The following is a 15,933-nucleotide window of genomic DNA, read 5'->3' on the forward strand; positions in this document are numbered from 1 at the left end:
AGACCACCCTGTCATAACAGAACTTAGTATAAGGTGGATAAGTCACTAAGACCTGGAGCTTGCTACCCCTATGCGCTGAAGTGACCACCACCAAATAATATGACCTTCCAGGTCAGGTACTTCAAGTCACAGGTGCCCACAATGGCTCAAAAGGAGCTTTCATCAGCTGAGCTAACACTATGCTGAGGTCCCAAGACACAGCGGGAGGCCTTAGGGGAGGCATCAATTGATGCAGGCATGCATGAAACGTACAACTATAGGCTGTATAGAGATGGGCGTATCATCTACACCACCATTTGCACGGAGATGAATTCTAATGGAGTTAATCTTTAAGCCAGACTCTGACAGGTGTAGGAAGTAGTCAAGCAGTTTTTGTATGTGAGGCAGAAGAATGGATCTAGGGTTTTCTGCTTACACCATACGGAAAACCTCCTCCATGTCAATCCATAGGACTGTCTCGTGGAAAGCTTTCTAGAAGCCACAAGGACCCAAGACGCATCCTCTGAAAGACAAAGCAGCTGAGGATTAACCTCTCAACATCGAGGCTGTGAGCGACAGGACCTGGAGGTTGGGATGCCACAGCCTGCATTTATCTTGCATGATGAGATCTGGGGAAGTCCCCAGACTGATCAGTCTCTGGATAGACAACTCCTGTAGGAATGAAAACCAGACCTGTCTCGGCCGATGAGGGGCTAGGAGGATCATAGTCCCCTTGTCCTCGCAAAGCTTCAAGAGAGTATTCCCCAGAGGCAGAATATCCGATTTGCTACCCCCGGTCCAGGGACCACTCATGGGCTCTGAAGACTCAACGCAGCCTGTCTGCTGCCACGTTCTCCATCCCAGCCAGGTACATGGCCCTAAGCACCATCCCTTGGGACAGGGCCCACAACCAGATCTGGACCATTACCTGACACAGGAGGTATGATTCCATGCCTCCCTGCTTGTTGATATACTACATAGCTACTTGGTTGCTGGTTTGGATCAGGACAACTTTGTTGGACAGCTGATCTTTGAAAGCCCATAACACATACCTAATTGCCCAAAGCTCCAGGAAGTTGATTTGACAAAAGCGTTCCTGGGCGGACCAGAGACTCTGAGTGCTGAGCCCATCTACATCAGCTCCGCATCCCATGGTGGATGCATTCATGGTTAGGACAATTTGGGTAGGGGGACTTTGAAATGAGATCCCCCATTCCAGATTTGAAAGTACCTCTCACCAGGATAAGTCCCGGAGAGTCGGGGTGACTTGGATGCAATCCTGAAGTCCTGCTGCAACTGCAACCTCAGGGTCCATTGGGTCCTGTGCATGTGTAAATGTGCCAAGGGAGTGACATGGACGTTTGCTGCCACATGGCCCAACAACTTCAACATGTGCCAGGCTGATATCTGCTGGCTCTGTTGGATCTCTGCCACGATGGTTGTCAAGGTGACGGCCCTCTGGTAAGGCAGGAAGGCCTTGGCCTGAGCCGTGTCTAGCAGGGCTCCAATGAAATTCAATTGAAGTGCTGAGCTGAGATGGGACTTTGGGTAGTTGAGAACGAACCCTAGTAACTCCAACACCCAGATGGTCAAGCGCATAGACCTGGTGGCCCCTGCCTGAGACATGCTCTTGATCAGTCAATCATCCAGATAGGGACAAACATGCACTCCCATCCTGCGGAGGTGCACCACCACCACAGATAGCCACCTGGGGGGCTACGTGAGTCCGAATGGCAAACACCCTGTACTGGAAGTGTTGTTTTTCCACGACAAATTGGAGATGTTTCCTGTGACCAAGGAAGGTCTCGATAGGGATGTATGCATCCTTTAGGTCGAGGGAACATAGCCAGTCCCCTTTTTGCAAAAAGGGGAGCAAGGTGCCCAGGGAAACCATCTTGAATTTTTCTTTTCTTAGAAATTTGTTCAAGGCCCTTAGTCTAGCTTAGGACAGAGTCTTCCTGTTCTCTTTGGAATCAGGAAGTACTTGGAGCTTTATCCCCACCCTCTTTGCCCTGGTGTTACGGGCTTGACCGCTCTGACCATTAAGAGAGAGAAGAACTCTTCTACCTCCTGATGAGCTACCGACCCCCAAAAAAGAGTACGGAGGGCAATCTGGCAGGACACCCAATAGGATTAATTGGTATCGCTGATGGACAATGGACAAAACTCACTGGTCTGAGGTTATATCGGGCCACTGGTTCGCAAAGAACTGCAGCCTTCCCCCAACAAAAGGGTCCATCATCTTGGGTACAGGCAACTGGCATATGCTCCCTATGACCCAATCAAACCCCGTCCCCAGAGGTGACTGAGGAGCCAGCTGGGGCTTGAGGAATCTCTGCTGCCTGAGATGGCCATGGGAGCCTTGATGGTGTTGACAGGAGGAAGGTGGTGAAGGATAGTACTTCCTTTGGTAAAAGAAAGACTTCCTCTACCCCGGTCTCACTGGCCTCCTAGAAGAGGAGGAAGGGTCTGGAGTACTGGCAGAGTGTTGTTGGGAGGGTTTCATGATGGTCTCAAAGTTGGTTCACAGCATCTCTCATCCTATCTCCGAAAAGATTCTCTCCAGTACACGGCACGTCAGTGAGTCATTCCTGTACCTTTGATCAAAGATCCGAGGCCCACAGTCATGCCATTCTGCAGGCACAGATTCCTGCTGCAGAGACTCTCTATGCCACCTTGAAAACATCATAGGTTGCACAGACTTTATGTTTTCCGCACTCCAGGCCCTTATGCACCAGCAATATGAGGGTGTTCTGCTGCTGTTGAGGCAGCTACTCAGCCACCTCCTGCAAGTACTGGCTCATGTAGCACTGATAGGCAGCAATGTGGGCAATGAGCATGGTGCCTTGAAACACCTTCCTCCCAAGAGTGACCATTGCTCTATGGTCCTTCCCCGGGGCAGCTGAGGAATGAGTCCAAGTGTGCTTGGCCCTCGAGGGTGGACTCTACCATCAGTCTTCTGAATGAGGTAGACCCCCCCATCTGCCTTCTTAACTGAAGGCACTGGGGTAGATTTTTAAAAAGTGCGCCTTCGCGTACTTTTGGCGCACCAGGCGCCAACAAAAGTACGCTGGATTTTAGCAGATACGCGCGGCTACGCGCGTATCTGCTAAAATCCAGGATCGGCGCATGCAAGGCTGCCGATTTTGTGCAGCCGGCACGCGCCAAGCCACGCAGCCTGCCTCCGTTCCCTCCAAGGCCGCTCCGAAAATAGGAAAATGGAAAATAGGTGCGCCAGGCCCTGCTCGCATAAATCCGGGCGGATTTACGCAAGCAGGGCTCTTAAAATACGCCCCACTGTGAGGGTGTGTTCCCATAATCCTCAGCAACAGCTCCTTAAGGATCTTATTTATTTTATTATTATTTTTTTTTTTTATATACTGACATTTGATCTCAATTGAGATATCACACCAGTTTACATTCAGGTGCTGTAGGTATTTTTCTATCCCCAGAGGGCTTACAATCTAAGTTTTTGTACCTGAGGCAATGGAGGGTAAAGTGACTTGCCCAAGGTCACAAGGAGCGACAGCTGGACTCAAACCCTGGTCTCCTGGTTCATAGTCCACTGCTCTAACCACTAGGCTATTCCTCCTCCCTGTATACTGGCACCACCACCTCCTCCTCTTGTATACTGGCACCACCACAATTTCCTTAGGAGGTTCCACGAACTGGAGGATCTCAAGCAATTTGTGCCTGGCATTCTCATCAGTCAATTACTGAAACGGGATGGCTTTCACCATCACCCTCACAAAACCTGCAAAGATCAAGTCCTCAGGTGGAGAATTATTTTTGCTCCTCTGGAGGAGAAGGTTCTGAAGGAAAACTCTCAAAGCCTTCGGAGGAGGCCTCTGAAGCATCATCCCACCAGAGGTCACAGGGTTCCTCATCCTCAATGTATGTAAGTCACAGGGTCACAGCATCCTTCATCCAGGGGTGCAGGCACCACTAGAATTAGATGGGGAGTGGAAAACCTCGGTATCTCTGCTGGCTTTGGTGGGGCTTCCTCCTTGGAGGAACCAGCAATGACCATCGTATCAGTAGGGGGAGGCCTCAGTGCCCCACTGGGCACTGATGCCATTCCAGGAATTGGCACTAGCTGGGTTGGTAATGTACCGATGAGCATATTGAGCTTCTCCAGAAGCGATATGAGGATGGGCGGCACCGGGTCCAGTGCCATTGGTGCCACAGGACCGAAGCCCTGCAGCACCTGGTCGACCAATAGATGGACTCTATAATCCAGCTCCTACTCGAACCCTGCTGATGCCAACACTGACTGGGAGGAAGGGGGTGGCCAGATCCTCTTCAGACCCACAAGGTGGACTGGTGACTGGCATCAGGACTGGTGGAGTCCGTCGTGGACCCCTAGCATTGATGGAGGTTTGACACTCTTCACCTCAGGGTTGCTTTAGGGGCATTACAGCAAAATCTTGTGCTTCCCCATGCATCAACAAGGACCGATATTGATGCTTCTTCAGCTTCCCTCAATGCTCGACCCAGCCTCTCCCCGTGCTAAGGTCAATGATGAGGAACCTGACATCCTTGGCCTGGAGGAGATTGAAGATGGTTGGTCTCTGGTGCCCCTGTCTGCTGATGGTATTGACAGAACCGACAGTCCTGCTGATGTCTATGGCTCATTGATGAAGCTCCTTGGTCCATCGATGCCGATGACTCAAACCTCTTCGACCCAAAGAGCTGTTCCAGCTTGTCGAGTCGTAGCAGACTTCCTTTTGGGGTCATCTGGGCACATAAGCAGCAACCCCGGAATTCATGCAATGCCCCCAGGCAGAGGACATATATCTCATGCGGATTCATGATGGACATGGTTCTTGGGCACTGGGGCATCTCCGAAAACTGAACGTGGCTACGTAGGACGAAAGAAAGTGGCACAAACCAAAGACTATGATGGCGGGGTGTCAATGGCTGGCAGGCACTGATGCACTGCCGCCACGGGGTAATCGACCATGAAAGAAAACTTATCTAAATCACCAAAAACCCTGACTAGGAGCTCTATGAAAATGGCAGCGAGAGGATCCCAGCGAAGGAAAGCATAGAAAAAACCTTGAGAAAAAGGAAAGTTTTCCACGAGGCCAAAAATCACCAGAAGTGAGCTCACTTACACCATGAGTCTTACAGCCCCACAGAAAGAGAGAGACTGGAGAGGGACCCCACGTGGACACATGGATTAGGGCATGCTCATTGTGCCTAGTCAAAGTTCAAGAAACTTCAACATAAGTTTTCCGCATCAAGAGCTCCATCTGGTGATGTCACCCATGTGTGAGGACTATAATCCTGCTTGTCTTCAAAAAATTGTTCTGACTATTGAAATAATATAGCATAAGAACATAAGAAATTGCCATGCTGGGTCAGACCAAGGGTCCATCAAGCCCAGCATCCTGTTTCCAACAGAGGCCAAACCAGGCCACAAGAACCTGGCAATTATCCAAACACTAAGAAGATTCCATGCTACTGATGCAATTAATAGCATTGCCTATTCCCTAAGGGGTAGATTTTAAGAGGCGCGCGAACAGCCTACTTTTGCTTGCGCATCAGACTCAAGCAAAAGTACGCTGGATTTTAGTAGATACGCGCGGAGCCGCGCGTATCCACTAAAATCCTGGATCGGCGCGCACAAGGCTATCGATTTTGTATAGCCTGCGCGCGCCGAGCCGCGCTGCCTCCCCCCGTTCCCTCCAAGGCCGCTCCGAAATCGGAGCGGCCTCGGAGGGAACTTTCCTTTGCCCTCCCCTCACCTTACCCTCCCTTCCCCTACCTAACCCACCCACCCGGCCCTGTCTACACCCCCCCCTTACCGTTGTCGGGGGATTTACGCCTCCCGGAGGGAGACGTAAATCCCCGCGCGCCAGCGGGCCTGCTGCGCGCCGGGCCGCGACCTGGGGGCGGGTACGGAGGGCGGGGCCACGCCCCCGGGCCATAGCCATGCCCCGTACCCGCCCCCAAAACGCGGCCGACACGCCCCCGACACGCCCCCCTCCGAAAACCCCGGGACGTACGCGAGTCCCGGGGTCTGCGCGCGCCGGTAGGCCTATGTAAAATAGGCTTACCGGCGCGCAGGGCCCTGCTCGCCTAAATCCGCCCGGTTTTGGGCGGATTTAGGCGAGCAGGGCGCTGAAAATCCGCCCCTAAGTAAACTTGATTAATAGCCGTTAATGGACTTCTCCAAGAACTTATCCAAACCTTTTTTTAACCCAGCTACACTAACTGCACTAACCACATCCTCTGGCAACAAATTCCAGAGCTTTATTGTGCATTGAGTGAAAAAGAATTTTCTCCGATTAGTCTTAAATGTGCTTCTTGCTAACCGAGTCACATCTACTCTTTCAAAATGGCAAAAAATGACCAAACTGTCCATCCACTCTGCCCAAGCTTATGGTAGTATCTGCCGCACCATACAAGTCACCCCCATACTTATCAGTTTCTCAGACCGTCAAAGTTAGGGTCCTTGTTGGTTGCTGTTTGAGTCCAATTCCCCGTTACCTCTTGCCGTTGAAGCAGAGAGTAATGTTGGAGCTGCATCAAAAGTATCAGGTTTATTGGTTAGGGGTAGTAACAACTGAATCAGCAAGTTATCCCCATGCTTATTTGTTTTTCCAGTCCTTGTTGGTTGCTGTCTGAATCTAATTCCCCTTTTCCTCTTTTCCCAGTGCCGGTGAAATAGAGTGCAATGATGGAGTTGTATCAACAGTATGAAGGCTTATTAGTTAAGGGTAGTAACTGCCACATCAGCAAGTTACTCCCTTGCACTCTTTTTCCTCATTTCCATCCTCTAGCCTTTAGGGATCAGTGTTTATCCCATGCCCCTTGGAAATCTTTCACTGTTTTTGTCTTCACCACCTCCTTTAGAAGGGCATTCCAGGCATCCACCACCCTCTCCATAAAGAAATATTTCCTTATGTTGGTTCTGAGCCCTTCACCCCGAGTTTCATTTTGTGACCCCCTAGTTCTACTGATTTCTTTCCGATGGTAAAAGGTTTGTTATTGATTGTGCATCATTATCAGATTGCCAGAAATTCAATCCCATTATCACAGATTGTTATCTAGTTGCTTGGGTTTTCTGCAGTGTTCCTGGCAATGCTCTTGCTATCATGCATACCCCTATCAGGGCAGAAAAAATACAGACAGTGGAGATATTTAAAGAGTTCACAAAAGTAATTCATTGAATTCAATGAGCTCAATATTCAAAAGGGATTTAGCCAGCTAAGTAAAGACTTTGAAAGCTAACCTTGCTAACCAGTTGAATTTATCCACTTAAATTCTGGGCAGGCCTGAAGATGGGATTAGGGCAGGGAGAAGAAAGTTAGGTGCCCAAATCTAGGTGCTACAAGAGCAAGCCTAAATTTAGTTGGCCAACTACCCTCCCAACTGTAATTTAAACCCCCCACTCCTATCATTTGCATCCTATCTCACTATAAAACACACAAAAAAAGTACCCAAGGCCACCTCCTCCCTCGCCCCATGGTTTCATCATGAAGAAACCTAAATGTCCCTGCTGGACCCTCTTCACCTTTCCTCCCATGTCCCCTCACCCTAAAACTTAAAAAACATAATCCCTGCACCACCTCCTCTCTCTCCTGGTCTCCCAGCTGTCAAAAAAACAGCCCTGCCAGAGATCCCCCACCTCTATTATTGCAAGTGTCCGTAAAAGGATAATGGGAATTGGGGATTCTCCATTCCCTCCCTCATGTCCATAGAAGGACCAGAAATGAGCTGGTGATCTTACCCACTCAGCAGGCCTTTGAATATGGAAGGTGAGGTTACCCCACTTGGCTTACATTGGAGGTGGGAGAAGAGCAGACTGTTGTGGTGTGATGGAGGCTGTAGGAATACGCAAGATGGATTGGCTAAGCTTATCCCAACAGATTTTATGACAAGAAGTCAGACCCCCGGCTTGTCTGAACAGAACTGTAACTTTCAGAGAGTGACAAGGGAATAAAGATGCTTTAAAACTTGCTCAAACCTGTGAAAACTATGCATTCTGCTCAGGACAAGAAATATTAAGTTACACATGTGAAAATATGCCGACTGCAGAAGCAGCTCCTTGAAGCATTTTCCCTAACATAATAGGAAGCTTCAGCACCGCTCCATCTGGTGCCCAAGGGCTTTAAAAGAGAACACCCACAGATATAATCTGTAGAAGTCCTTTTTCTCTCCTTTGTTGCGCCTGCCAAATTTGAAAAAAAAAAACCCCTACTGACAGGAAGAACCACCATAGTAAATGGTCAACGCCCATGGCAAGCCATCAGCCTATTAATAGAATTCTTTAGTCCAACTACTGGTTGTACAACAAACATCTGCAAAGCAAACTCCACTCTTTTCTTTGGAGGCTGGAACACAAATGAAGCTTTAAATATGGCAGTGGCATTGCCTTATTGGCTCGACAGGTTCAGGGAAAAAGCCATGTCCATGCACATTGATGCCACTTTCTCTCACCCTTTATTTGCAGGGACAAGTTAAGTCAACTTGAGTCTCTCAATTTTCATAGAGGCTGTTTTATGCATGGAAATGCCTGGCAGCTTGCCCTCTTTGTGGGCTCAGCAAGCTGGATAAATTTTATGGTGCCGAGAATGAACAGGCAGTCCTCACCTCATCCAGCTTTATTATTAATGCTTAACTACCTCAAGCTATTTTCACAGGATTTATACCCAACTAACAAGATTTATTGTATATATAATCACAATATATATATGCTATCCAATTACAAAGGTTTTTCAGATGGTGAAAGAATTATAAAGGCTCTCAGGTAATATAATGTCAAGCATACTTTCTTAACATGTTCTAGTGCGGGTAATTAATGCTTATTAACCGAAGGGGTTTTCAATCAGACTGCTAAAAATGCAGTAAACATGTATTGGCACAAAGCCAGATGCACAGCAAAGATAAAAGCAGTTTACTATTTCTGTTTACCCATGCCAGACTCAAATGATGGTCCATGGACTAGTAGTGATCTAATGGCTTCCAACATGACCTGGTTGGGGCACACCAAGTGTCTCCGTTGACTTGGCAAATGTAAATACTGTAGATGCCACGATATTCCTAAGTGAAACATATTGGCAAGACTAAAGAATGACCAATGGCACCAACATGAGAATGTCTTTGGACGTTGCTGCTTCTCAGGATCTTCTGGTCCTAACAGTTATTAAAATCTATTCTAACACAAAGGTATTTGAAAGTTATAAAATGAACAGGAGGCATCCTATTACAGAGACGTTATTCTTGGCTCTGAATCCCATTTCACAGAGGCTTGAAACACACACGAAAATAAATGATCCTGAAAGGGTTTTTTTTCACATTTATGTATTTAAATTACTCTCTTTCATTAGCATTTTGTTTCTGTTGACATGACTAATGACCTTTAAGACTAAATTATCTACCATGCATTTGAGAAGTCCTGTAAGAATAGTTAGGCATGCTCTGTTTGACGTTGCTACTGTCAGTTCTTTCCGTCACTAACCCAAAATAACAACGTTGGCTTTATTTACATAGGATGGTTATTTTCAGCTCGGGCCATACACCTAACCACATCAGGGACACCTCACTAATTATGGATTGGAATTGGGTTTATTTTTAGTCTTAATAAAGTTGTACAAACTGGGTTTCTTAATTGAGAAACCTTTGGCAGAGCTTAACAGAATAAAACAAGAGAAAAGTAAATCTCAAGAAAATAGGCAATTATATAGGGTGGTGCTTGTATTCTCATTAATTAAGGCCTTTCGTTTTTGGTCTTTGGAAAGCGATCAGTTGCTCTCAACTCTGATCCTCAAGATCCTGAAACAGGTCTGGTTTTTCAGCATAGCCAAAATATGCAAACTAACCTCGTTATTAGAACAAATGCATGCAGCTGTATGTTATGAATGTTTGACACGGTAAATCTGAAAACCAGACCTGCTGGGAGCCTTCAAGGAACTGAGCATGAGATCCCATTAAAGCTATGATAACTGAACCAGAGTGCAAAACACTAAAATGAAGAGAAAATGAAGCATCCGAATATTTAACATTTTTAGCTCATCTAGTAATAATATTGATCTTCTTCATCTATGGCACATGTGCCACTTTCAATATGCAGAATCTTTTTTTATGTTTTACCATAGCTTTTATTTTTTATATTCCCCCTCCTTATAGCATCTTCCGCCTCAGATGGCCCTGCTGGGTGACAGAAGTACCCTTGCCATCCCAGAGAGTGGAGGGGATGTCTCCGATGAAGCTTACCCTCGGGGCTGCTAATGAACAGTAGGGGTTCCCTCCCTCTCTCTCCCCTTCTCTTTGGACTTGAGTACATGGCTTCTGCGACAGGCCGGAGCTCGGAGCTCGGCTGGTTCTGCAGGACAGGAGTCTCCTGCATCATAGCTTCTTAGCTCTGGAACAGCCCCAGCAACCTTTTATTCACAGTTGCTTCTTGAGAAGCTTAGTTTTAGAGTCCAGGATCTGATTATTCAGAAATGTTACTCTATTCAATGCCAAATGGAAAAGCTTCCAGTAATTCACATAATTTGTTCCTATTTGACTGGGAAGCATGCTAATATTAAGCTCAAAAGTATTTCATTTTTGCAATACCTGTGTTTAATATTATTGGCCTAACAAAATGATGTAGTTAAAAATTATAATTAATGTTGGCTATAAAATCATATTTTATGTTAAAGGGCTAGCTCCAGGAATTTTTAAACATATGCAGTTACCCACATAAAATCTTCAACTGAGAAATTGTCTTCTCCCTGTTTTATCCACACTGCAGAGAGATGAGGCCAGGGGAGCGCAGAGCCAGAAGACAGCATGGGGTGAGGAGGTGGGAAGATATTTTGAAATCCCTGCCTGTGATACACAGTGTGAACTTTGCACCTTCTTCGAAGGACCCACAGTGTCGGCCGCCCCCGTGATTTCCAAAGGGAAACTCGGTGGGGCCTTTACCTGGGTAAGTTTGCCTGCAAGTGAGCCGCAGGGTTTAAAAATTACACCTTTAATGGTAAATACTCTCGAATGGAGAGAACCATAGGCTGTCAAAGCACACGAGGATGGTAAGGCCCATCTCATCCGTCCAAATTACTTCCTGTCACAAATGCCATAGACTTCAGATGATTGAGTTCTGGCATTCTCTTCCCAATAGGGACCTTTGTGCCTATCATAAGCTTTTATGAACTCTGTTTTTGCCTCCACCACTTACCCTGGAAGGCCATGCCATGTATCCATCACCCTTTCTTCTTTCCGTTACTCCTGAAACCTCCCCTTTGCTCATAATATGACCTTGTGTTCTAGAGCTTCCTTTCCACTGAAACTATTTGTTACTCGTGCATTATTTATTACTGTGAGGTGTCTGTCTCCACCACATCTCCCCTACCTCCTTCTGATTTTAGATGTATACCTTCTACCTTGCTTTATGTTACATATACAAAAGCAAGAAAAGGCTTGCTATCCTCTTGCATGTTTTGGAATATTCCCAAATAACTTCAGGCTCTTGCGTTCCTGCATAATGCTATTCCCAGTCAACATGTGTACAAAGACACTAAGAGGATAAGCCAGTTACGCTCCTAAATAGCAATTTAACCAAGTTAACCAGCTGTATGAATATTGCCCTCCCTCATTGCAGCCAAAAGACCATGTGTAATTTTAATCACAGTTAGAGGATACAATTTTTAGGTCAAGGAAGGAAAACAAATGTGTGTAGAGTACACTTTTTCCATGAAAAATAATGGGAGTAGAGTTAAAAGTACTCACACAAATAGGAGTGCAAATGCCCATAGGTACTTTGGATCCATGGCAAGTTTCAAAATGAAAGTACACGCACACTTTTTCATTGAAAATTGATGCTAAATCTGTGGGTGAAACGTGCCCACAGACTTTGCCCCAATGTGTTCAGTCTGCTAAGTCCCTAAAAATAATCAGTCTGCGCTAATAGTCCATGGACTGTTTGAAGAGCTGCTTGCCATCCACCTTACTACTGGAGACTTGAAAAACTAACAGGAAGACAATTAGACGTTTTAAGCCTAAAGACAGTAAAGCTGTAGCTCACACCCTAAAATCTCTCACATGTTTTCCTACATGAAAGCAGAAAACCAAAATGAGAGATGCCAGCCAGCATCACTTGTTGGTTTTTTGAACCTGAAGTTCAGTTCACATGGCTAGCAAACGCTGAGTAGGTCATTCATAGAGGAATAGGAAACCAGTTTCTTGTGGTCAACCCTAAAATGTGCCTTTATATAACACTGTTTGCCCTTCAAGAAGGCTGACTAACCTTCTGTCCACACATTGCCCAAGTCCTGCCGGGAAATCGTCAAGAAAGAAATGTTAGTTATTTGCGACTTGGCCTCTGAAGATTTTGATGGCAAAAATCCAATTGGCTGACAGTTGACTATTCACAATGGAATATAAAACACATTTTTGCTACAAATACTCTCACAATACATTCTGTGTGTGCCCTATGATTTTTAAGTTGCTGTGACTCAGTGGGGAAAATAAAAAGGACTTTTCATAAATGTTGGTGTTCTGCATAAACACTACTTTCTTTTATTTCGAGCCAACTTTGAAGATTTTTCATTTAAAGAAAAAGTGATCATCCCTTCAAATGCCATGTCACACCAAGGGGACAAAAATAATTACCTTTCAATGAAGCTTAATAGGCTTTCAGAGCCCTGGCAGGTCAAAATGACATCGTTTTCACTGTTTTCCTTAAAGGGGTCATCCTCGAACCTTTTATAACACTAGGGGCTGGTGTACTAATGTGTGCTACAGCGTCAACCTGCCTTAGAAAATAAGACCCCTTTGTTCCCACATAGGCCATGTTAAAACCAGTCAATTTTAGGGCAGTTTGTACGACTATTCGGAGCTGAAAGAGATATCCATTCTGCTTTGCCAAAAATTGTTGTGCACGAGCTTTCGAGACAACAGAAGTCACTTCTTCCAGCGTCTTCTTGCCCAAAGATGATGATGATCACTTTTCTGACTCACAGCCATGGTCAGGGCTCAGCATCCTGATTTCCTTGTTAGTCGTGCACTCTGGGGCTGAGTTACTAAAGTGTGCTACCGAGTTACTGTGCAATACCAGGTGTTATTAATGCACGTTAGTCAACAAACTCCATGCACTGTAATGTAAGCCGCACTAAAATCTGTCATTAATGCACATTACAGCAGCTAATATTTTCTGCGGCTTACTAAACCACACACTTTATTTGCAAAGCTGAATTGTTCTTGAACAGGTACTATACTCTCGCTAATATTTTTAGTGTTTTCTGTTTTAAGTCCTATTGAAAATTAAATTGTCTCATATTTTTCTTTATTTCTGCAAGCACAGAACTACTGAATAATACACTCTAAATCACAAAGATATATTGTAACATGGCCATGCAGACATCTATGACAGTATTTTAAAACCAGTGTGCACGTCTGGTTACACGCGAATACCTGCAATGCATTGAAAGCGCATAATTCCGTGCATTGAAAGCATGAACTTTCCCTACCTATTTTAAAACCATACGTGCGTATATTTTGCACGACCATAAAATCGCGACTTGACCGTGTGTAAAACCCTATTTAAGCACGTGAGGGTAACTGAAGTCACCAGTTTGTTAAAAGTCCAGCAACTCATCCAGCTCATCCAGTCCTTCACCAGGTCAACGAGACCACTCTGAACTGCCCCCAGTTCACCCAACCAATAGTAATTCCCTGTACGTACTAGGATCAGTCCAGACCGTGGGTTATGTCCCCCGTCCAGCAGATGGAGTCAGAGCAAACTTCCGAGGGTGCTGACATATAAGCAGGTGCACCCTCTAGGGATCCTCAGTATCTCTCTGACTCCAGCAGATGCGAGTGGGGGAACCTTTGCTTCCCCAGTTGGTGGCTTCTGCCCCACTATTTCTATCTTTTCTTTTCAGGACAGGATCAAGCAGGCCTGGGTTCTAAATTATTAAATAGAGTTTAAAAAAAAAAAAAAAAAAAAAAAAAAAATTTTCTCTTCTCAGGGAGTCTCTCTGAGCCCCTGCCCGGGTCTCGCAGCCCTGGTTAGCTTGCCAGCGGGACTACTTTCTCATTTGTCTGCCTTCTGTTCTTCTGTTGTTTCCTCCTCTCTCCGGCGGTAAGTTTTTGTGTTGCTGTTAATTTTTTCTTCACAGCTTCGCCGTCGAACGGCTCAGGGGCACGCTGGTGGAGCCAGTCTCTCCCCTGCTCGGAGCGCCGCGATTCGAACCCCTCCCCCTCGGCCCTGCGAAGTTTCATTCCCCGGGGCCGCGGCAGCAGGGAAGTCCCATTCCCCTGCTGCTCCTGAGGGGAGGGTTCGCGGAGTTGAGCCTGGGCGGACGAGCCCGCTCCTCCCGCGGCGCGGTTTCCCCGGATCCGGCCCCAGGGGCAGTCCCTGAAGGGGTTCTCCCTCCCGACCGGACGCCATGCAGCGCTTTCAGGGGGCTCCCGGCGCCGACCCGGGGCAGGGCGGATCGCGGGATGTCTCCTCCGGCGTCGCTCTCCCCGGGGGGGAGTCCGGGCCGTCTTCCCCGCCTTTTTCGCCGTCAGGCTCGGAGCGCCGCGGCTTGAAGGGAAGGGCCCCGCCCCCTCCTTTGGCGGGAGCGGCGGCCATCTTGGAGCTAGAGAGCGCTGCTGACTCGGAAGCTGAGGAGTCACAGCATGGATTTTCGCCGCGCTTGAGGCCGATTCGAGCCCCATCCTCTCCCCCCATCGCTTCGGGCCCCTCCACGGACCTTGCCCTCGCCGTCCCCCCACCGGCAGGGGGGTTTACGGCGGATTTTGTTCTTCTAATGCACCAGGCGTACCGCCAGAGCCTGCAGCCGGTGGGGGGGTCGCCCGGCGGTGGCCAAGCGAACCCCACGCCCGCGAAGATGCCCCGGCTGGTGGGGGTGGGGGGGGCCAATCCAGCGCCCTCGGGGGCCGGCCAGAAGACGCTCCTGGCTCTTCCACCCAGCGGAGCGACCCCACCGCAGGACCCTGGAAGTGACCCGGCTTCAACGGCTGATGAGGATTCGGTCCTGGCAGCGCACCTGGAGTGTGACGACCCACGGGTGCTCCGGATCTTCCGAAAGGAGGAGCTGTCTGACCTCATCCCACACGTCCTCCAGGAATTGGATCTCGACCCGCCCGTCGAACCGCCTGGGCCTCCGGCTCCCTCCGTAGCCTCAGCAAGCTCCAAAGGGGACCCTGTCCTGGCGGGCCTACGTCCCCGGGCGCGAACGTTCCCGATTCATGAGTCTTTCCTACACCTTTTGGTACGGGAATGGGACACGCCGGAGGCGTCGCTCAGAGTGGGCAGAGCCATGGACAAGCTCTACCCTCTTCCCGGAGACTTCTTGGACCTGCTTAAAGTACCCAAGGTCGACTCGGCAGTCTCTGCCGTCACCAAGAGGACCACGATTCCCGTCACAGGGGGAACGGCCCTCCGCGATGTCCAAGACAGGAAGTTGGAAGTCTGCCTCAAGAAGATCTTCGAGGTCTCTGCGCTGGGGGTCCGCGCAGCTATTTGTGGTTCACTCACCCAGCGTGCGGGGCTACGGTGGGTGCAGCAGCTCCTTACTTCACAGCAATTGCCACCTGAGGAAGCGGCGCAAGCGGACAGGCTGGAAGCCGTCATTGCCTACGGGGCCGATGCTCTCCACGACTTGCTGCGGGTCCTGGCGAGGACCATGGTTTCGGCTGTTTCCGCCAGGCGACTGCTGTGGCTTCGGAATTGGGCGGCGGACGCCTCGTCCAAGTCCAGCCTAGGTTCTCTACCCTTTAAGGGTAGGTTCCTTTTCGGCGAGGATCTTGACCAGATCATTAAATCCCTGGGGGAAAACTCCGTACATAGGTTACCCGAGGACCGCCAGAGGTCATATCGTCCGTCCAATTCCTTCTCCAGGAATCGGTCCCGCTCTCAACGGCGATTTCGGAGCTCCAAGCCCCAGGGTCCGAGAAACCCCTCGAACAGGTCTCAGTCTTGGACCCGGTCCTTTCGTGGCCGCAGACCAC

At 48.2% G+C, this 15,933-nt stretch overlaps 1 long non-coding RNA gene across 5 annotated transcripts in view; it reads left to right on the forward strand.

Annotated features, from left to right (window-relative positions):
- LOC115073117 overlaps positions 1–15,933 on the forward strand; it is a 114,739-nt gene that overhangs the window by 82,150 nt on the left and 16,656 nt on the right. For 4 of the 5 annotated variants that reach the window (XR_003851931.1, XR_003851930.1, XR_003851932.1 and 1 more), the window contains one exon: positions 10,727–10,903. The exons of the other annotated variant lie outside the window; for it this stretch is intronic. This is a non-coding gene — a long non-coding RNA (uncharacterized LOC115073117). The remainder of the gene's footprint in view (positions 1–10,726; positions 10,904–15,933) is intronic. 5 annotated transcript variants of the gene reach the window in all.

This window comes from Rhinatrema bivittatum, chromosome 11 (genome assembly GCF_901001135.1).
Source record: "Rhinatrema bivittatum chromosome 11, aRhiBiv1.1, whole genome shotgun sequence".
Lineage (NCBI taxonomy): Eukaryota > Metazoa > Chordata > Amphibia > Gymnophiona > Rhinatrematidae > Rhinatrema > Rhinatrema bivittatum.